Here is a 22,763-nt window from a genome sequence, read left to right as displayed (position 1 = left end):
TGTTTTTCAGTTGCAAGGAAGGTCAAAAAGTAATGAATAAATGTCAAGAAAGATCACTTATGAGAAGTGGATGCTCTGCATAATAAACATTAGCACATGTTTAACAAAAAATTTCCTCCAGTAGAAGTCATTCCCATATTAATTTAATCCTGCTGTCTAAGATAATACAATCTCTTTGAAACAGTCTCGATTCTTAGTGCATAGGGACCTTTTCTGGATCAGAGGCCAAATTTCCATTACCTGATGAGCTAATCTGATGTGACAGCCTCATATGCAGATGGGGAATCTCTTGTCAATAGTTTTCTTCAGAGACAAAGAGAGACAAATGTCTATATTCATTCTCTCACTTCATGCATGAGTAACATTACCTTTCTGTCTCCCTTTCACTCTATCTTTATTCAGGTAGTCATTGAGAATTTAAATATAAGCTTTTTGTGTTTCTGAGTTAGCTTATGCATGCAAAGCTGTTTACGGAAGACTGGCATCCTTGTCTGTTTGTTTAAGTACAGTATGTATTTTGACATGTAAATTTACATGAGGCATATTTAATCAGTCAGAATGATATTGTAATTGGATTCCTGTATGAACTGCATAAAAACAACATTTAAAAAAAAATTATGAAGGGAACTTATTACCAGCTGAGACACTTTCTAATCAGTATTATGCGTCATCAAAATGCACAAAGATAAAAATAATAGATACTCAGGACTTTTGTAACTAATAAATAAAATATGAACTAAAGAAAATGTGAACTAGAAAAACATCTTTCTCCAAAGGAGCAGCCTGAAAGTTAGAAAACAGCAACTGAAATCCGTGAATTAGAACACCAAAAATCTCTGAAAATCCTCTGCGGGTTTTGGATGTTGTTCACTGACATAATTTGTGTTCTGATAAGGTTATAGGTTGATCTTGTCTCCAGAAGAGCAGTGACATTTAGACTTCAGCTCTGTCTGCCCTGGGGATTTGCTCAAGTATTTTGAATATAGTTTTTTTAATATATATTTTTATACGCAAAACTGTAACTTGTTCAGGTGCAAGTGGTTCACTGTCAAGGAAAAGCAAACCAGGCCAGTGTAAACCAGCTACTATATATGCATGTGTGTAAACCTACAACACTCTTCCTTTGCTGTTCCGGTCATTTACCACTGATGCTTGAATTTCCCCGGTAATGAAAGATTTAAGGCTTAAATGGTCTTTATCCATTTTTTAAAAAATGGACTCTGGGATCTGTTCTTTGATGATCACATCAGACTACTTCTTATTCTAATTTCTCTTCTGTGGACAGCTGTGCTTACATGTCTTTTAGCATGCCACAACATATGAATATGAATTAGCGCACTTCCATTCCTTGACTGGTTCACTACTCTTTTCAGGGCTTTCCTGAAAGTAATCTTAGTTTCTAATATTTTACTTAGATTTGACCGCACAAGAAACAGACATTTACAAACATAGGTAAGGCCATAGTCTCTCCAAATTAAGGGATTTACCTCTGAAGGGGAAGGTAAGCCTTTTCTCTGAATATAGAGTGGGAAGCAGTAAAAATGATGCAAAGCGTCTAAATGTTGAGCTGGAAGCCACCTATAGCTAGCCAGTAGGGAAAAATGGATAAATGGAGTATCTCAGTTTCTTGCCTCAGTAGAGTTTAGCTAAATGGATTGAGCCGAAAATTAGGTTTATTGAGGATCCTGGGAACAAAGCTCTTTCTGAGGGTAAACAAAGGGCAGAAGGAAGAAAACATAATGATTCTTCTCCAAGAAGTGGGTTTCTCAGAGTCCACACATATCATACCTTGTGGAGATTGGGAACCACAATTTTCCCAGCCTTGAAGCTGACTGAAGAGCAAGGCTACAGGGCATTTACAGGTGAAAAGGGGAAAGGAAAAGGTCTTTCCCGATCCTGCTGTTGAAACCTGCCCCGCACGCATCTGAGAGCTGAGCAGCGCTGGCTCCAGACGTGAGCACCCTGATGTCAGCAGACACTGGCCTGGTGGTCGGGGCTCTGAGGGTAAAATAGGAAAGACTTCAGAAAATTAATTATTTTATATGCTGTTTTTGCACCTTTCAGTGATGATCAAGCATAACAATATATAGACACTCTGGGAGGAAAGGATCTTTTTTCTCCACTGTTGGGTGCCCTAACTGCTAAACTAAGAGGGAACATGAGATTTGAATGTCCTTGTGGTTCCTTCCACATCCAGTCTTACATTCATATCGCAAGTAATTTGTGTATGTGTATGTGGGATCAGACTTTAATATATATTTCAGTTCAGGTGAACATATATGCAACCTGTGTAGTAATGACCCAGTTATTATTAGAGGGATGTTAGCAAGAGCTTTTCCTTCTATTCTACTGAGAGAGAAAAAGGAAGAGAGTTGGTACATCTGTGCTTTTGTGGTTCAGGGAACCACACAGTGCTTTCTGGCAATAACACTAACGTCTTGTGCTAACACAATAATAAATATTTTAAAGATGAAGTATTTTAAAAGTCACCTAGTTAAGCTGATGTGAATTTTGCTGCATACACTATTATTTTGCCTACAGTAGCTCACTTGTTTGCTTTTCTTTTGGCTGAGGCCAGGCGAACTGAGAGGACAATAAGTCTATGGTGGTCTCTTCACAATCTTCCACATATTAAACTCAACTAGTTTGATACACACCTTTAATTTTTACCAGTGCCATTTTGTGACCTTAGTGAAGTCCCTCAGAGCTTCCTTTAAGTGGGAAAAACAACAGAAGGCCTAGCACAGAAAGTTTTCTGAGCTTTGATAAAGTTTGCAAAGAGCTGCGTGATCCTCAGAGGAGAAGAGTTCTGAAGCAGAAACTGTGTAACACGTGGGGAGATGAAAAACACATCTCCGGTTGCACAGCTGCTTAAAATCCATCAGTAATTGGCTTTTATTTCATATTCCTCACTGTCTGTGAGCAACGTTAGTAAACAGTTGCATTTCTTTACTGACAGGAGTCTGTATGGTGCTCCTGAACCCTGTGTATCAGCCTTCTTAGGAGGCAGGAAAGTATGCACCTCTTCTGCATGCCACAGAGTGTGGGGAAGGTTTACTGCACAATTTATTATTTTATGGTGAAGATATTCTATTTGAAGACTCTGGATCTCCTCCAGAATATGCAAAGGCAGAACATGTGTGCATTTTTTCTCTTGAAATGTGAGGATGCTTAAGGTACAGAAAATTACACATCATGTGTGCATGCATAATGTATGGAAAATATATTTTACCATTTGGATCTTACTGAGATTTCCACAGCATAGTAATAGCACAAAATTGCTCAGGCTTCTACGTATGCAACACTCCTGCTTCGGCTTCTGCATATTTGTTGCCAGCCGGCAATCTTATTAAAATCTCTGTGTGTATCATGCTATAGTTTTCTGAACTGCAAACAGTATTTTAAATGGTTCAATTGATGGATTGTGTCTAGATAAATGGCATCGATATGTAACATAATCTTTTAATGATGTTTGATGTTCTTATTATTCTGTAAATCAATTATTATGTTACCCATAAATGTTTCCCTGTAGAGTCTGCAGTGTCCTTTTACCAAAGGTAATGATTCCCAACAACTACACCTCCACGCTAGGTCACAGAATGCACACAGAATGCTTGGAAATGCAGGCTGCTCCAAAAATGCATCACCAGTTCCCTTCCCTGTCCCTGTAGGAGGTCTATAGTTGGCTTGTCTTCAGACTCCTTGCAATTCATGTTTGCCCAAATGAGAAGCTGGCCTTAGCAGGAAGGCTTTGTGTCTCCTAGTCTGGGCTGTCTGCAAGAGCAATGGGGAATAGGTGGGATCCCAAGACTCACCCTCAATTTAAGCGTGAGCCAGAGTACCTAACTATTGGTGTAAGAAATACATTGCAAATTCGGAAGGAAGGCTGTATCAGGATACAAAATGTGCAAAGGACAGCGTGAGTCCCTTCATGAATTTTGTGGAGTTTTAGTTTCAAGTTTTTAAATGTTAAAGAAAGTTGACAATCAAATCAGATTAGCACATCATGCAAAGCCATGTCGGTGAGTTATGATTGAAATCCCAGTACTACATAGGAAAAGGGATACAAAATACAGAATAAAACTGAAAAAAATATATAAACAAGTAATAAAATACGCAATACAGTAGAGGAAATATGGTAGACTTACAATGGGTACAGTGACACGCTGAGTGAGATAAGAAAGTCTTTGTCCTGTCTGGATGAATTGCCACATCTATGTTTTTGACCTCATTAACAACTGTTTGATGGAACCAGGCAGTTGGGGAACCTGGAAGAAGTAGCAGCTTGGTCCTGAGCACTGGTGAAAGACTTGATTGAAAATGTTTCTCTCAGTGAACTGCCCTGTAACAGAAACCACGTTTTACTTAGAGTCAACGTGCCAGTGAAGGCACAAAAATCCACTATTCCCGTGCTTAATTTCAGGAACAGAAATTACATTAATTGGGAAGAAATATAGTTAAAAATATACTAAAGGGGCTGTGAAAAGTGTTGTATATGTTCAAGTTCTGTGGAGATTATTTAAAGACATCATATTAGGAACTCCAGCCAAATTCATGCCACATAGTAAAAAAACTTAATGATCAAACCAACGTGGGAAAACAGAATGAAAACGGAAGTTATGTCAAGAAATATATGTCAAGAAGATATGCCAAGAAATTTGAGGTATGCTTAAGAGAGAAAAATAGAATGGATGGTAATGGCAAGTGAAGTATAAAAATGTAGTAAAGTAGGCAAAAAATATTAGACAAGCAACTTGCAAAATTCTTAAAAACCGATAATAAGTCCTTTTCAAATTAATTGGGAGCAGGAAGCCTTTCACAGAGTCCATAGGATCCAAGGTGTTGAAAAACAGCTTCAAGAAAAGGACGCCGTAAGTGAAAAAAATAAGTTAATTCTATAAAGTTATGCTCACTATTCATGTATTTAGCAAGGTTTCTGTGAAAGAATCCTTTGTTATGGAACACTCATCAGATGATGTCTGAAACTGAATCTGTGGAATAAAAGGACAAAAGGAAGAGTGATAAGTCACCATGGCCAGATGATACTTGCTCAAAATAATTCAAACAGCTCTCCAGAATGAAATAGCTGAGGCAGTAGGTGTGATGGGAAAGCCTCAGCCTAACAAACCAGAAGGTGGTAAATATAATACTAGTTTGTAGAAAAAGCCACATAGAAGGTTGACAGAAATGACAAATCACTAAACCCAATGTCTATATTGGCTAAATTAGTATAAATTATTCTAAGTACTAAATTAGTAGACACATGGATGTGTGTGGCATATTAGGAACAGCTCAACTTTTGAAAAGGAAAGTCCTACCTCCCAACTTCAGGCCCTTGAATTCAGTAACAATCATGCACAGGAAGGAGATACCATTGATATGGTTCCCGTGGAATTCCAAAAGACTTTCAACAATATCTCTCAACAAAGCAGCTAAGTTGCTCTGGGATAATAGGGAGGCCTTCACATGGGTTAGTAAAAAGAGAGGCAGCAGAGGGTAATAATAAATGTTCCATTTTCACAATGCAGAGATGTCACCAGCTGAATTCCACAGAGGTTTGTGCTCTTCAACAGATTCATAAATGATCTGTAAAAAGGACAGAATAGCTTGCTGAGAGTTTTGAGATATTCAAGATATTCAAGACAAGGGCTGACTGTTTAACATTGAAGAAGGACGTATGACTGACTGGGCAATACATTAGCAGATGAAATTCAATTTTTATAAACATCATGTGATACTTAGGGGTGAAAAAACCCTCTGTCCTAATGTTACATCTACATGATGGACACTGAGCTAACTGTAAGTACTCAGGAATGACATCTGAGGTTATAATACGTAGTTCTATGAAAATGCCAGTTCAGTGCTCAATAACGGCAATGAAAGCAAATTAGATGTTAGGGAAGCAAAGAGAGAAAAAAAAACAGAAAACATCATTATGTTATTATTACAAAAGCATGTCGTGCCCACGTCCCTAAATGCCTGAAGCCCTGCTCCCCTCCTCTCCCAAAGTTATAGTATTATGGGCAAAGATATAGAGAGGCATGAGGAAGAAGATCAAAGGTATAGAACATCTGGTGTACAGGGAAAGATTAAATAGAATAGGAGTCTGTTTAAAGTGATATGACTGATGGAAAGATATGATACAGGTCTGTAAAATCATGACTGGCCTGGAGAAGTTGTGTAGGATTTGAATATTTCTTCCCTCTTCAGAACAGGAACTAGGAGTCATCAATTTTGTTATGTTTTATATAACAAAGTTCTTCTAACATCGCGTATACAATGTCCTTATTGCTGACTATTGGGAAACAAGCTGACAACAAGCACAAATAATTGGTTTTGCAAACAATGCAGTATCAAGCTGACAAAGTCCATGTCAAAGTTTGTTGTGAATACTAAAGTTTATGTGTATTAAAAAAAAAATGCAAAAATTAGCCTAAGAAAAAGTATTAATAGCTAAAACACAAAGCACTACCCTTGGGTCAGAGATGTCCTGACTTATTTTGCAACACTTCTGAAAAATATTTCCATCACTCTCCTTTTCTGCATAGGCTTCCCTAAGTATATAGGATTAATCATTGTTGGAGACAGGGTTTTAAGCAGATTATTTGTGCTATCAGTTGTGTCATGAAGCTGGCAGACTTACTGTATTCTGCCTTTTTTTATTTTTTTACCACTGTATTATTGCATTTGGGGGTCTCTATTTAAGGCATGTTTGCATTTACAGCTTGATATCGTAATAACAACTTAGACTAATTAGTAAGTTCTTTTTTCATTTTTTTTCCTCTATTGGTTTCAAAGACTAAGATGTTACAGAGATGTGAATGTCACAGCTACATCAAACAAAGTAGCCACGAGGCACTTATATATTTCTAAATCATCTGACAAGCACATGTGGCAGAGAAAGAGTATGTGCGGAGAACACATTGGAGGATAACACCAGCAAGAAATGGAGAGGAAGGAATTTTGGAGTCTTTCAGTTTGTGCTGGCAGATGGGGCAGAACATTTTTCTTAGGAGACTTAATACAAAAATAGACATTAAAATTATGCTGCTTTTCCTACATAAGACAAATCATATGCTACCTTTTTTCCAGGGAAAGTATCATAAGTTGAAGAAAAAGTAGAATAAATTAGTATTTGGCTATACTTTTTTCTATATGTGAGTTTCCTGGGTGTGAAAATTTCATTTACTTTTCTTTACAAGGATGATAAGGCTTCCTGAGTGCACCAGCCCCAGCCTCCATAGATCAAAACTTATTTTGGGCCATATGAAGTGTTTGGTTTAATTGGACCATCAACAAAGGTATTCAGAGAGAAGAGAGATGACAACTGAAAGCAATTAGATACTAGTCAAAGAGAGTAATAAAAAGCCCAAGGGTGTAACTAGGGTTCTGTGACTCCAAAACTATGAATATTAATTGATGCTGTTTTATTTAAAAATAATATTTAGATTTATAATAGATTTATAAATTTTTGAGCTATAGATTATAGGTTTTTTAAGGATAACACTTGATTTAATCTGTTATAAAAGTGAATATGCATCTTGTTTGATGCATATAGCTACTACAAATGAGAAAGTATGCGTGAAAAGCATTTTTTCTGAGATCTTTCTTAATTTAAAAAGCATAGAAAGACCACTGAGGCTTCTTTTGCACTGGAAACGAAAGGTTTGTCCTGACTTCATTGGTAGGATACTCAGTTCTGGACTGTGCTCTGTTGTCTGAGTGGTGAACAAAGAGATCACATCTCTCCTTGACACTAAAAATTACAATTTATAAAAAAATCTGTTCTTTGCCACTGACATAAGGGTGCAGAACACAGTTGCCACAGGCAGTGGAAAAGTTACCTTAAAGCTACTGAGGAAAAGCCACAGAGGCTTCAAGGGAATGTGAAGTCACATGCTATTTTAGCTTACTGAAAGAAGTCACAAACACACAGAAAATCTTCCATAAAATCAGGAGTGTCAGAGCTCATGTCTTGGGACTTCCCCTAATGAAAACTGACTACCTCTTTAGACTCTAGAGACGTGTGATTTGTGTTTGCATGAATCAGTGTACTAGCCATAATTAGTAATATTATTTAGTATTCAGGCTTGAAGTGGAGTATACATGGATGTAAGAGAGAGTTTAATTAAGTTTGATAAATATTAGTTTTGGGGAGAGAAGATAACGGTGAGCATTCTTTTATAGTAAACACTTTAAATCTTAGTTCAGTTTCTGTTTTTAAATGTACAACACTTGGGTTTTATTGACTTTCAGCTTGCTGATTTCATTTTTTCTTATCTTGGGTGAAATATAAACAAAATATGCACGTTAGGTGTTTGAGGCACACACCTGTAGAAAACATTGCTCTGGGAGAGACAGCAGGAACACAGCATCATCCCTACGCACTCATCCGTGCAAGAAGCAACAGCTCCTCGGTGCTAACTACCGTGGAGGACCATTCCCAGGCTCCCTTATTCTGAGAAGGGGTAAGCCAGGTCTTTCAGGTTTCATTCTTCAGGCTTACCACAGGCAGAATTGTCCTGCCTAACCGGGCCTTCACATTTGAGTCCTCTGTTGGTTCATTTTGTATGTTGGTTCCTGTCCAGACATGGATTAGTGGCTCCTGGGAGGTGCTCAAGACCCCAGAATTCAGGCCATCTAGTTCATATGGTTAAAATAGGACAATCTGCTTATGTAGATCTCAGACTGAGGGAAGATTCCCCAAAGGACAATTTGGACCATCTAAGTTAAGGTGTGTCTCTGAATCACTCTGTGTAGGGGATTTGTTCTTTCCATTCCCTCACAGAGTTCTTTGGAAAATTAGCCTCTTCCTATAGGCAATGTCCAGCGGTGAAATGCAGGTTGGTGAGACATGAGACAGAAATTACTTTCTTCTTTTGAACCTGTTTTTTGCTAATAGACTCTCAAAACTGTTAGCACCTGTTGGCTGATTTTAGAGAAGAAAATTTTAGGTCTTCATATGATTTCCAATAGATGTGTCCCCGTCCCTCCAACCATTAATGCAACGCTGCCAGCAAAGTTAGAGCAGTTAACGCGAGTGCGCTCTTTGTAGCCCGTACCTGAGGGTTACAGGAGCACCTCAGAGGGCAACATAGAATTTTGTGCTGGACTTCACCTCTTCTCTAACGTTTCATTCCTAAGTCTTTGTAAAAGCAATCAATGAATAGACTTGTAAAACTTTTATTTTTTCCTTCCTTTTCAACATAAAACTACCCTGACCACATTAACGCAGTATGTCCTGAGTGCTAAAATTGGAAGGCTGCGCATTCCCAGTGGTATTGTCTTGTGGCTGGGAACCTGACGTTCCTTCCTTTCATTTAGTTTTAAATTAGAGGCAATGTAAGCCAGTTTGTATAAAAATGTTTTAATTAACAGGACGCAGATGCAGCATCAGAAGTTCTAGTGGAATTTAAAAAAAACTACCTAGGATTTACTCCTCTAAATAGGTGTTTTAGAGCTATCTAAATTCCTCTCGTGTAATGCAGGCTAGTCCTGCAGTTGCTGCCTTGCTGCTTTTTTTTTTTTTTTCTTTTTTACAGTAAGTTATGCTGGGCCATGATAAAAGGATGCCAACGTTTCAGTTTGAAACCATGGCAACTAGAAGTGGTGATTTGCATGTTTGCATGACAATGTGATCATGTTATCTCTGGAGATAATGCACATAATAGTGGAAGTATTTAGGAGTGGAAGAGTGGAAGTGCTCTACCTAAATCTGTGAAGTGGGAGGGAGGAAGGGGACAAGGGTCACCTCTGTTGCTTCAGGAATCCTGTTTAAGAAATGAAGTTATTTTTTCCCCTTGGGTGAATTGGAAGGTCAAGCCAACCTATAAATGTTTGCGAGTTCACCTTCTGATTCAATACATTCAAATACTGAACTCAACAGTGGCTTCCAGGGACACCCTCAGGAAGTGAAAAACTCCTCAAACTCCTCCTTCTCTCCGGATTCCTCCGTCCTCACGTATGAAGAAGGTACCACTAGAAATGTTTCCTGTTATTGGTATAACTTTCTGCTAAAATGATTGCCAGAGGATACTTGGAGAGAAGATCAAGTAACCACATATGAAACGGAAATGTTTAGTTTCGGTGTTAAGAGCAGGTTTGAAACCAGCCCTTAACAAAAAAAAAACCAGTGCTACCTTTGCCTCCGTAGCGGAACAGAAGCTGTACTAGGCCACTGCTTTGATCCATTTCTGCTGAAGTCTGGCATATATTTGGCACAACGGACTGCAGAGTAACCGTCAATAGATTAATTCAGCCTTCCCGAACAGGAACCAGAAGCTCTCATGGCAGCAGTGAATCTCCCTGCCATGAATTCTAAAGACGAATAGCAAGAGCGGGGTATGAATTCTTTTTTTTTTTTTCTCATTAATGGTGGAACAAACAGAAAAAGGTCCCTTGAAAGTTAAAGCTTAGCTACTGCAGAGTGTCCTCATGTATTATGAGTGAGAAACAAAGGAAACTGAGAAACTTCAAAGCTTCCTGTGGCATTCAGAGCTTTCCATCTTCAAAGCACCTCTCTCTTTTGTAGTTCTGCTCTGGGTTTAATTAATACATTTTAAATATTGTTACTGTAAACAGCGTCATCTTTGTTTTCTACCCAGTCTTTTTTCAGAGTAATTTGAATTATTTTATGAAGCTATCTGTCATCTTTATTTAGTGCCTCTTAACCTCTTTTCTTTTACAAATGAGTAGTCACCTCCAGTTGAGATTAAAACAACACTGGAAAGGGCTGTACGTGCATGTGAAGCAGTCCAGAAAAAAAATTTTGCTTTGCCTGTCTTTCATCTACATTCTCTAAAGTAAAAATAGTCATAACTCAGTTCATGTATTAGAAATATTTTAATATTTTAAGATGGAAAAGAGATATTTAGAAGTTATAATGTACCTTTTTTTTCCCTTTAGAAAGCTAATTCTGTACAACTGCATGTGAAAAAAAATGTGTGAAAATTGCACATCTGCATACTTAGAGTCTTACTTTTTTTATTCATGCTGTCATTAAATTTTTTCACATGTATTTTGTGGATATGGAGATGGGGAGAAAGAGAAGAGGTCGACTAGAGGAAGCATAACATTTTGCATCTTATCAAGCTATTTTTGTCAGTGTGGACTTAAGTAGCTTTACCCACTAAAATCATATATTTCTTACCTTTTCTTACCTTTTTAGTTCTTGCTTTAAAATATTAATTGATGAGAAAAGGTAGAGCATAATATTGAGGAAATATCATTTTGCTCATTAGTCGAAATACAGCCTTGTAGTTAACATTACTTAGTTGTATGAGTCTAAATGGAGTGATTTTTTGCTAGAAAAACCATAATACTAGGCATTTTAATATTTTTTCTGTGCTTAGTTCACTAACACTAGAAAGAAGAGGGAAAAGTAGCTAGCGAGGGAACTTGAGGAAAAACAAAAATATTTTTCAGCTCTGGTAAGTGATGTGAACGCAGTTGTGCTCTCATGACCGGGAGTCTCGGTTTCCCGTCGTTCCTGCCCCGGTCACACGACTGAGATCGTGCCGCACTTGAGGTAGTGAAGAGGCATGTTTAATGCCTGCGTAGCATGATTTCAGTCTCTCGGCTTTCCAAAACATAATCCTTCCTACCCTCCAGAATGTAAAAGGGCTCGAGTCAGAGGGCACTGAAGCTAATGAAAGCTTTCCTTCTGACATTCCCGGCCCTCCGTTCGGGCTTAAAGCACACAATGATTGCTGCTACCTTTAATTCCTTTCTAAGCCCTCTTTTCAAATCACGACTCGTCTCTTCCCTCTCCTGTCGGAATACCCACCACTATGCCCACCGCATGGCAACGGGAGGTTCCCCAGTGCCTGGAAAGGAGCAGGATCAATTTTAAATGCAGTTTACGGGTCAGTGGTAGTGCTGTTGCTGATACAGGCTCACTGTTGTCTTCCCGTGGCAATAATTTATATAATATTAGTACGTGCAAAGTTGGCGGGGGGGGTTGTGCTGTGCAAAACAGCAAACACTTTTGCATCTTGACTGTGTTCGTACGTGCGTGTAGACAGCGAATTTTAACTTTATGTCAACATTACTGCAAAGAATGGAAAAAACTCATACCGAAAATGTACCATACAAATACACAAGAATCAATCCCTGTTTACCAGACTTGGGTCAGGCAAGCGCTTATTAGTCCTACCTGCTCCTTCAGTGTTTCAGGGAAGGTATAAATGGATACTACAAACTCAACACATGTTTCTATTACTAATGGCAAATAAAACAACACGTGTATTCTAAGCTGGACTTGCTTTGTGAACGTCATTTATTCACAATTTGATTATTCTGTCTTTCTGGTTACACAGCATCTGTTTGGTATTCATCTCGTGCAGCTTACTGCAAGGTTCATGCAGGCCTTACTCAGCCCTTCCATTTTAATTCTTCTTCTAAGTTAAGGTTCTTTTTCTTGCTCTTTTTTGTTTGTTTGTTTTAATATATTCTGCATTTGTGATGGATCCTCTGTTTTCATTTTTCCTTTCTCTTATCTTAAAAACTTCTTTCCTGTAAATCTTTTTCACCTCATTTCCATTTTTGCCTAATTTTCTGGTTCCCCAGCTCCCTATTTTTGCTGATGTTTTCTATCCTTCCTTTTTCATAATCCATTTTTCCTTATCTTTCTTTCTACTCCCTCGTTTTTTACAAACCCTATCCCCACTCTTTCCTCTCTTTGGATCGTGTTGTTTTTTTCTGGCTGACTGGCATTCAAAATACTGCAGTAACATAACAGGAAGATCCCCTGAGACTCCATCAAAAACCCTGCGAAAGCCGTTCTTGTGATGTTTTCAGCTTGCAGGAAAAGTGCACAGAAAAGACCGGCTGGACCTGGGCCCCAACTTAAGATGCTGGTGAACTGTCACTTGTAGTTTTTTCTCCAAGGTCTAAGCATGGGAAGAGATGTTCTGCCAACCCCGACTTGCCCGTTGCCCTAACTGTTATTTAGAGCGTTGTGTTCAGGACTTTGGCTTGCTGTCAGCAATACACTCCCAGGAAATTTTTGGAAAGATCTGGTCTGGGGGTATTTGTGTGTGTGGCGGGGGGGAGGTTTGTTTGGTATCTTTTTAGACAAAACGTGATTAAAATCATATTTAAATAATAAAATACAGCTTCTTTTGAATTTTAAATGCAATTTTGAAGTTTTCTTTGATATAAATGAATTAATTTAGCTAAGGACTTCAAGGGATTTCTAGATTAAAAAATAGATAATAGAAAAGAACCCACTGCAGCAACACTTTTTGCATGCAATTCCACAGCAAAATGTATGCTTTCTGTCTATTTGTGCACTTCTGTGTTAGGTCATAAATAAAAACATCTCTAATAAAGAGAGAATCCTAACTTTAAAGATACAATTTTAAATGTGCCAGAAGGATATCATGTTTCTAAGCTATTGTCAGCATTATAAAATGCAATGGCTAGTATTAATTATAACTGGAAACTTTTATTTTTTATTAAATTATGCTTATCCTTATGCTATATGTCATTGGGGTACTCTATCCAGTAGAAAATAATAACGTTTCCTGTTGTTATCACACTTACAAATAAATAATTGTCAGTGAAAAACACACCTGCCATTACATACATTTTTGGTGAAATTAGTACAGGGCTTTTTTTTTTAACATTTTGCTAAATACATGTAAACTTTTCATTTTTATATGAATGTCTGTTAAACAGTTGGTGATGATGCTTGTGACAGGTGTAGTGGGTTATTTTTCTTTTAAAGAAAAACTTACTTGTCAGGTGAACCGTAACTTAATTTTAATGTCTACTTAATCCTTATCTAATATTTTGGTAGAAAGATGCAAAAGGAAGCGTTTCATTTGTTTATTTGAAAAGAGCTAGTCGTTGTTAGAATGTTTCAGCTCGCTTAGGCTGGTGTGTAAGAATCATCTGCTTGTGTGTGTTTGACTGGAAGTCAATGTTTCTGCGCTACTAAGTCAAATAGGTAACCGTTTCCATGTGGATACATATATTTTCCAGCTTGTTTTCAGAGATTTTGCAGTGTTTCGGTTTGGTCTGCAGGCTCTTACTCACACAATGATTCTTCTGATACTAATACTGTTAATTAAGAATGTTTCCGTACAAACTGCTGTTCGGTCAGAATCAGAATTAACAGATTAATACAACAATAATGGCTATCTTCTAAAACTTTTTTATTTGTCAGTGATTTCCACATTGTAATAGTACACAAGTTTGGTCAGAATTGCAAAATATGGTACACTAAATAGCAAAATTTATTCAAATCATTTTTCAGTGCCATTTGAGGGTCTCAGCTTTTTCTCATGTTCATTACTGCACATGTGAAGTCAGTGATAAAATATTGCATAAATTATTGTGATTTCATTCTCAGGTACAAGATCTAGCCGAAAAGAAACGTTATCTTCATGTTTTATGGTAGTTTTCTACGGAAATAGGGTTATACAGAATGAATACGTTCGTTGCAGTTGTTAAGTTTTGAGTCTAGGAACTGCTCTTCATTTATCTCTGTTAAGAACATGTTAGGAAAATGTATAAATAAAAAGAAAACATTGGGACTTTAATCCAAGCTACTAATGTAAATGTTAAGATCTCTTGCGACCCTCCCATTCTTTCCTACCTTTGTTAATTGAACACATCTTCCTTGCACTCTTCTTCTGCCTTTGCCTCCCTTTCTCTGTGAATCTTGGTATGTTTCAATATTACAGAAATTCCCGATTAGTTGTCTCAAATCAATAATTTGACATTCCCAGGTATTAGAATCAGTGGAATTTGCATGATAGATTTTTCGAGTGTACTTTTTTTGGGAACCAAACAGGTAAGACTATTTTTCTTTGTTTTCACAGTATGGTACTTTTCCCAAGTATATTTCTCAAGTAGAAAAAACCCAGATCATCACTAAAAGCCATTTTCTTGGTAGCTACAAGAACAAATAAGTCATATCATCTATATCTCTTTGGTTCAGAAGTAATTTGATGTACCTCTATTGAATGCAGTGATACCGATTCTATAATTTTATCTAAATAGGCACTAACTTCAGATGAAACTATGAAAGCTAAATAATGCATGCACATCAGAAAGCACACTATGCCCTTTCTATCTTCCCCAGCCCTCTGGTTTCTATCTAAATCAATATCTGTGTACTGCTGTGACGGCTCACAGCACGACGTGCATTTGGCATACTGAAACTGTTCCATGCTTTAAAGCAACATAAGATCTTTTGGAAAAGGCACTTTCCCCCTCCAAACGCTACTGCCAATGAAGCCCCATACAAATGGTCAATAAGGACCAATTGCCTCCATTACAGAAGTCACTGAAATGGAAAAGTAACCCATACAACAGAAAATAAACTGAAAGGAAATTTTTCTTCTGGATCCGTAGGAGGTTTTCTGTTTCACTAATCCAGAAAGCTTAACTTTGGCAATAAATGCTTCTCTCTCTCTATTTGCATTTCTTCCTGCTCTTTATCTCTGTTATTATATGAACTTTTTTCACAACATACTGGATCCCTTCTCAGTCTAGGTGTACTGAATTATTTAAGTCCCTGGCTTTTGTTTTTGGTCTTTGGTTGGGGTTTTTTTCCTTGTTTTCCTTTTTTTTTTTTTTTTTTTTTTGAGAAATTATCCATATCGCAGCAGCAATTTGATTTTGAGCCATCATTAATGGTACAGTTACAGGTCCATTCCTTTATCCAACAGCACTCCTGGAAATATAAGTGAGAAAATTTGAATTATTATATTCAGTACTAGAAATGAAAACAGGGAAATAAAATGTAATGGCTGGTGACATGTCTTACAAGATGCTGCACCAGAAATATTATCCAGTGTCTGAAATTCAGGGACTGATGAGGGCTTCCTAATTGATATGTGGTTATTGTTATTTCAGCCAGGGTTGAAAATGGGTGGGAGACAGAACAAACCTGAAAATGACCCCTCGGGCAAAACACGGTAATTGTGTCACATCACCTGGAGGTGAAATGCTTCCTGGGTAGCAGCTTTGTAAAAGGTGAAATAGCTTTGTTTCCGGCTTTTTAAGTCTTCCTGGAGTGGATTAACAGGTAGATATTAAATCTCAGAGTATTTCTCAAATAATGACTCAGCTGTTATGATATTTCTCTGCTTTTACAGGACACCTTTTTTTTTACATAACTTCAGGTTCATTGAGCAACTTGTTTTCTGTGATCCAGATTTTGAATAACCTGTCCTGGCTATTCAAAACGTATCCTGTTCTGACTATGTCTCGAAGAGGACAGGTTTCTTGGTCACAGCCGATGTGCAGCTCCAGCGCTCTGGGAACATACAGTTTCCTTCTGCTCTAATTTCCCTGGGGAGGGCTGTGATCCCCACCTCTACCCGGGCTGGGATACAGGGGAACATGTGGGAGGTGATAAGGGCCTGGTTAGCATGCGTTTCTTCCCAAATTCTGGGAAGCCCTAGAAAACATCAAACTTCAGTCCGTTTGTGCTTACGCTAGTGTAGTGGAGCTGTAGGTTAGTCTTTATTATAGTCTTGAAAAGAAAATTGAGGTCTGTGAGTCCAAAGGTAGAAATGTTGCCTTTAACTTTCTTCTTGTAATTTGTGCTCACAAAATGAAGGTTTTTTTTGTTGTATACAAAGGTCAATCAATACACTAAATGTACCATATGTCTCTTGTTTCTACTTTCAAAATCTGAGGACCATTGTTAGAAAATACATTTGCAACTCTTGAGCAACCAGTCTAGGAGTCATGACTGTACACTGTGCTGCTATTTGAGAAGGTATCTTTATAAAGAATGAGAAAAAGCACAGAAAATGATGAAAGGGCATGGTTTGTCCTTTTGACTTTCTTTTTAGTTTGTACATCTGTTTTTAGTACGCAGTTTAAACATTATGCAATTCCATTCTTTCATTCCAATGACATTACTAATCTTTCGTTGATAGCGTTGGGGATACTAGAATGCAAAAACATTGTTTGTTTGTATAATTAACATTGCAGATTGCGAACTAGAATAGGTCTGAATCTACACTAAGAATTCCCATTTATATGTCATATGTTTCCCTCTTTTAAGTCCGAAAGGTGTTACGTGATGTTATATAAGATATGTGCAGATTCAATACCTACAGTTACATTTAACCAATGTATTTTAATGGAATCTATTTTAAATTAGATTAAAATATCTAAAGATACCTTCTAAAATTAGGTCAAACCTTTTCAATCCAAATATAGACCTTCAATACTAACACCTAAACAAATACATTTCTAACTTAATTATTGAGTTTATCTGTGGTCCCTGTTACAGAGCTTGGTTTATTTTGGCTTTGTTATCTTACTCGATTGTTTCATCCCAGTGAATTCACATGTTCACAGTGGATCCACACAACCAAATCACCAGGCTTGTCACATGTACTGGCAGACCCTTGTAGTGACCCTCAGGTTGGGCGTGGTGTGTCCTCTCCTGCTCGGAGTTGGTTTGCTCCTGAATCTTCATATTCGCAGGAGTATCTTACCTGGCTACCCGTCTCCCCTCGATCATCCCATAACTGCAGGTCAGCGCTGTATCACTCTCTATACAGATTTATATACCTAGGATGGGAAAGTAATGTCACACTCTAAAGCATTTCTGCCTTTCTGTATCTTGATAAATGACATGGTCTTCACGTATCCTGTGTATATCAGCTTACTTTTGACTTCATAACGATACTATTTGGAGTAATGGAAGGCATAATAGTAATACAGGTCAAGGAACAAGATTAAGTAATACAGGAACAAGGTCAAGATTAAGGGATGTTCTTGCATCTCCTCTTTTCATTTACTTCTAATCCACAAAGGAAAATGTTGGTTTTTCTCTCATTTCTGAGAGAAATAAAACTTTTCTATTCAGTGGGTGAATGTTACAAACTCTACTTGTGGAAGTCTTGCAGGAATAAACCAGGGCTTTATTTTCTTCTATTACCTTACATTGGTATAGAAGATTATTTTGGAAATCTAAGGAATAATTTACTGTTCTGTATTGTAAATTATGCTATTGAGACTCATCCTGGACTTTGATTTTACTATCTGTGGAGGTCTCAATGACCTGTAAAGAAAGAACTGTTCCTTTTCGCGCTAGGATTATGAGAAGTTTTTTAGGGGTACAAGTAGTACATGCATATACACAATGACATGGGTCAGATTAAAAATCCAAACACTTCCTGATTTAGAAAATACAATATCTTGTATTCTCAAGATACACCGTCTTCAGCTCTTCTTTATAATTTGATGCCCAGTAGTTTTTTGAAGGAGTTACGTAACTTACCAAATTAATTACTCTGACACTTATTGGACATAATCTTACAATTCAGAAAATGCAAATTTTACTCCATGTAAATCAGAATTCAGGAGAAACAGAGGCAGCATGGCAATGGGATTCATCCTGGGCCAGCAGAGTGTCTAGGTACTTTACTTACCAGGTTTATTGTGATTATGTTGTGCTACGTTTTGTAACCTTAATAGACTACAACGCCTAGAGCTACCGTAGCATCTGGACTTTGAGTCAAAAGCAATTATGTCAACTGTGTGTAGAAGTCTATTCCAACTGTCTCTGTTAGTAGAAGGACAGGTAGGATGCTACTGACACATGCTGATGTGGCTCCAGCTCTGTGATACTTGCATTTCAAATGCTCGTTGGCAAAATGACAGTGAGTTTTCTTTCCATATCATTTCCATCCAATCCAGCTCTGTGATACTTGCATTTCAAATGCTTGTTGGCAAAATGACAGTGAGTTTTTTTTCCATATCATTTCCATCCACATTTCAGTGATTTTATTGGCTGTGGCTTGCAGAAAGCCACATTCATATCTTCATTCATCTCTCTGTAGACAGTGCTTATTTTTAGTGCTGCAGTCACCACGGTGCCTGGGAGGAAGAAAACGTTTCTGTATAATAACAGCCTAGAGAAGTTCCCTGTTAACATAGTAAAGATTGTCATCTGTGATATCACATCTTTCAAGTAGCAACACTGAGTAGAAAATAATAAAAAAAACAACAATCCAGATTCCCAGTATACTCAGAATGCATTTCTACTACCAGTTGTGTATAAACCTACTTTATTATGATGGGACTGCAAACTCTGGACCGAGATGAAGAAGCATCAGAGTTCCAGAAATAGAAAATAATACTGTTATTTCATCTATCCATGTCCTAGATACTATTGTAGCCACATCTTTCTCAGACTTCCTTAGGAGGATGGGACATCTCTTCTAACTTGGATCACTAAGGTGAATTATTTTCTGGTTTTGAATCCTTTCTATGACACCTGTAAAAGCCCGGGTAACTCATATCAAGAACTAGGAGCAGTATATCCCCAGGCAAGTGGAAAAGCCAAGGAACTAGGAGCAGTATATCCCCAGGCAAGTGTGTTCAAGCCAAGGGTGTTCAAAGATAATCAACAATGTCACAAGTTGCTAGTTATCATTTTAATCATTTGCGTGTTTTCATTCTCACCCTCTTCCTTGTTTCTTGTCTTTTTAATACCAAACAGTCTTTAAAGAAGAGGTCATCCATCCTTCTGCGTGTTTGTTGAGCACAAATACATTCTGAATGTGGTAACTGTTTATTTCTACATTATAATTTTAAATGGCTGGATTTCTGTGGGTCTTGCGTGATACGGAAAACAGCATTTTCATGTTTGCAAAAAAATAAAAGCAAAAAGCAACAAAACACATGTCTGAAAAAGGGATCTGTTTGAAAGATCCCAGTTTTAATCTCAGCGATCTGGCGTAAAGTTTTTCCTAGAGTTTATTACCCTGGGAGTATCAACTCCTCCCCACTGGTCCATTAAGCCTTGGGAAACATCCTGCATCTCACTTATCATAACTCTCAACTTGTAATTTGTAATACTTGCTTTATGTTCTAACGCTCATCGTTGACTTCTGTTGCCAAGAAGCTGTATTCAGAAGTGGTGAGTTTCCTTATACCATCGTACTGGACTGCCGTTCATGAAATAATTTTAAAGTTATTTTTCTTTCTCAAGAGCCAGAGTATTTGTTGCTGATCTATCTACAACTTCAGGGATACAAGGCAGCTCATAATTTTGTCATTCGTTGCAAAGCTATCTTTTTTCCTAATAGCCTCCGCACTTCCAACAATTTCCAGCAATCTGATAGCTTGTTTGCAGAGATAATCAGTCAGATTCTTCAATGCTTTATAATCTTCAGTAACAATTGTGTTTTGTTATCCTTTGATGATTATCTCAACTACTTTAATTTTTCTCTTTCTCTTTAAGCCCAAGATCCAAGGTCTTCAAATTTATACATTGCAACAATTGAAATCAAAACCATTTCTGGGCACTTTTGAATAGCTGCTAAGTTCTTGCAAAACAAATTTTACAAATCTGTATCTTTTAACATTATGGACAATGGAAGTGAACAGACCTGCAGTAAATTCCTGATTAGAAGAAAACCCTGAAGAGAATTCAAATCTTTAGCTATCAGAGGTGTATATGCCAGAGGTACTGGATGTCTTTAGCATCCTATGAATCAACCCAAGAATATGAAAAGCTCAAGTAAATAAATACACAAAAGAATGGAGAGAAGCATGTTGTTTAGATGCAGTTCATTTCTGACATGACCCATCTGTCTTCCAAAGCGCATAAAAACTCGTCCCTTCTAATAACCATTTGATCAAGTCTGACAGAGTTTCTCTTGCTGTCTTAATGCTGTACCGATCTGGGCTAAGCACACACTGGCAGCAGTTGCGATTCAAATTTGTATTTTGTCTTTTGCTGGAAAATAGATGATTGATTGCCAGTGCAGTTCAGAAACACATGGGCCATTCATTCCTGGCTAGTTTTCTTCATGCACTTTCTACAATTGTCACTGTTTCCCTCAGCTCTTATTATAGAGCAAATCATTCCCTTGCCCCTCATCCTGCTGTGCATTCAAGGTTCCCAGCTGTCCTCATTTTCTCTATTCTTTTAGGGAAATCTCTTCAAGAATCTGCTCTTCAATGCCTTTTCCTAATTTTCTGTGGTTTTAGGATCTCTTGTAGTGCAAACCCACATGGGATATGGTCATTTGCATTATTCAACCCTATTATCTTGTTACTTTAAGCCATGCCACTTTCAACTGAAGTTGTCTAGTCTATTACTCTAGTTGTGGTTATTCTTTGCAGCATTTACTTTGATCCTCTTCTCTAAATGCGACATTTGAAAACCCTCTCTGCCTGATGCTTTTCTTCTTTTTCTAAGCGTCACGTACATATGATTGCTGACCACAAAATACATTAGTTTAGCAAATATTTGTGCTCTCCAAATGTTTGGCATGCTGCATGCTTTGTCTTCTAAAAGACAAAGGTACAGGCATAAAGATAATTTTATGACAAACTAGTTGATGACAAGAGATTTCGTATCTGTTTCTAATTCTATGTGACTGACAAAATTAAGGAAAGAAATGCATAGAAAATATCTACAGAATGGGAAAGATCATACTTCTTTTGTCATAAAAATTCAATGAAGGATTGATTAACGTTTCCAGAGCACTTTGGGACTCTGAATCCCAAAAGTACTGTGGTCTTTATCACACCTGAAGACAATGGAACCTACTTACTCAAATATCCTTAGGACCTTATTTTCTTTGTCATCACTGTTTAATTTGATTTGTCACAGGAAACAATTAGCTAAGTACACTCAAGGTACTTCATACTTCTCAGCGGATAAGATAGTGGTAGTGTTAGTGGCAGTGTCTGTGGTTTAGCGGTAGAGTTAGCGGCAACACTTTGAAGTGTTCTTTCTGTCTAAATATTCACCAGGTGCATATCAGAAATGTAATCTCATAGTTTCATCTAACTATTTAAATTCAATGTCTCATTTACAGGAGAAAAGGTAGACAATTAATTTATTTTGTCTTTTCCCATACTGAGAAATCTTTGAGGAAAAAATAAAATTCAAATAAAATTTCACTGTTTCTAGGTACTGCCATACCATCAAAAACTTTATTGAAGGATTTAATTTAACTACCTTTTCTTAATATTTCTCATTATGGGGTCTCCTAACTGAGGTGAGTTTTGCCCTTGGAGAAATAAGGCTTAACTTATGGGGAGGTCTAGATACAAAATCCATTTGCCTGCCTTTTCCTATACTGAATTATAATACTTGAAAATAAATAATATTTTAATTCTTTTTAAAGCAAGATACTACACACTTGGTCCAGTTAGACGTAAGGTCTTCTTCTTAAGTCTCTCCAGAGGCTAAAGTATTCCCAAATCCTGTCAGCAATCTGGGGTCTTCTATGTTGGACTCTCTTGTTGTTTGTAAAGTATCTTGTAAACCTCTCCATAAATATACTTTATCCAAATTTCTTTTGGGCTTTTGATCCAAACATTTTTCATCCTCATCCGCAATTTTCCTTTGGACTGATTCACTCAGAAAACTTCCTATTCATTGACATCTTTACCACTCTCTTTTACTGGGAGGATTTTTATTTAAGTTGAATGGATTATACTTCTCTTTGTTTTGTAGCAAATGTGTATTTTCTTTTTTTAAAAAAAGTCACTGTTCGGTATTTATTAACAATAATTTGATTGTTTTCCTTGTTACCTATCTCTAATTTCCCTGACTTCTTATGTCCCCCAAAATTCAAAAGGGAATACTACGGTCTGCATTTTCTTTCACTGTAAAAATTTATGGGCTATTTTAATACAGATTAGTGAAAGTGCAATACCAAAGCACTGTAGGTGGTAAAACCCAGTTATCATTTGTATGATTAGTTTCACCTTGTAGCCGTGTCTCTGAAAAACGCAATTAACAGTTTCATATTCAGCATAGC

This window comes from Phaethon lepturus, unplaced genomic scaffold (assembly GCF_000687285.1).
Source record: "Phaethon lepturus isolate BGI_N335 unplaced genomic scaffold, ASM68728v1 scaffold8736, whole genome shotgun sequence".
NCBI classification, from domain to species: domain Eukaryota; kingdom Metazoa; phylum Chordata; class Aves; order Phaethontiformes; family Phaethontidae; genus Phaethon; species Phaethon lepturus.
The sequence above is the reverse complement of the archived record's forward strand: the minus strand, read 5'-3'. Positions refer to the sequence as shown.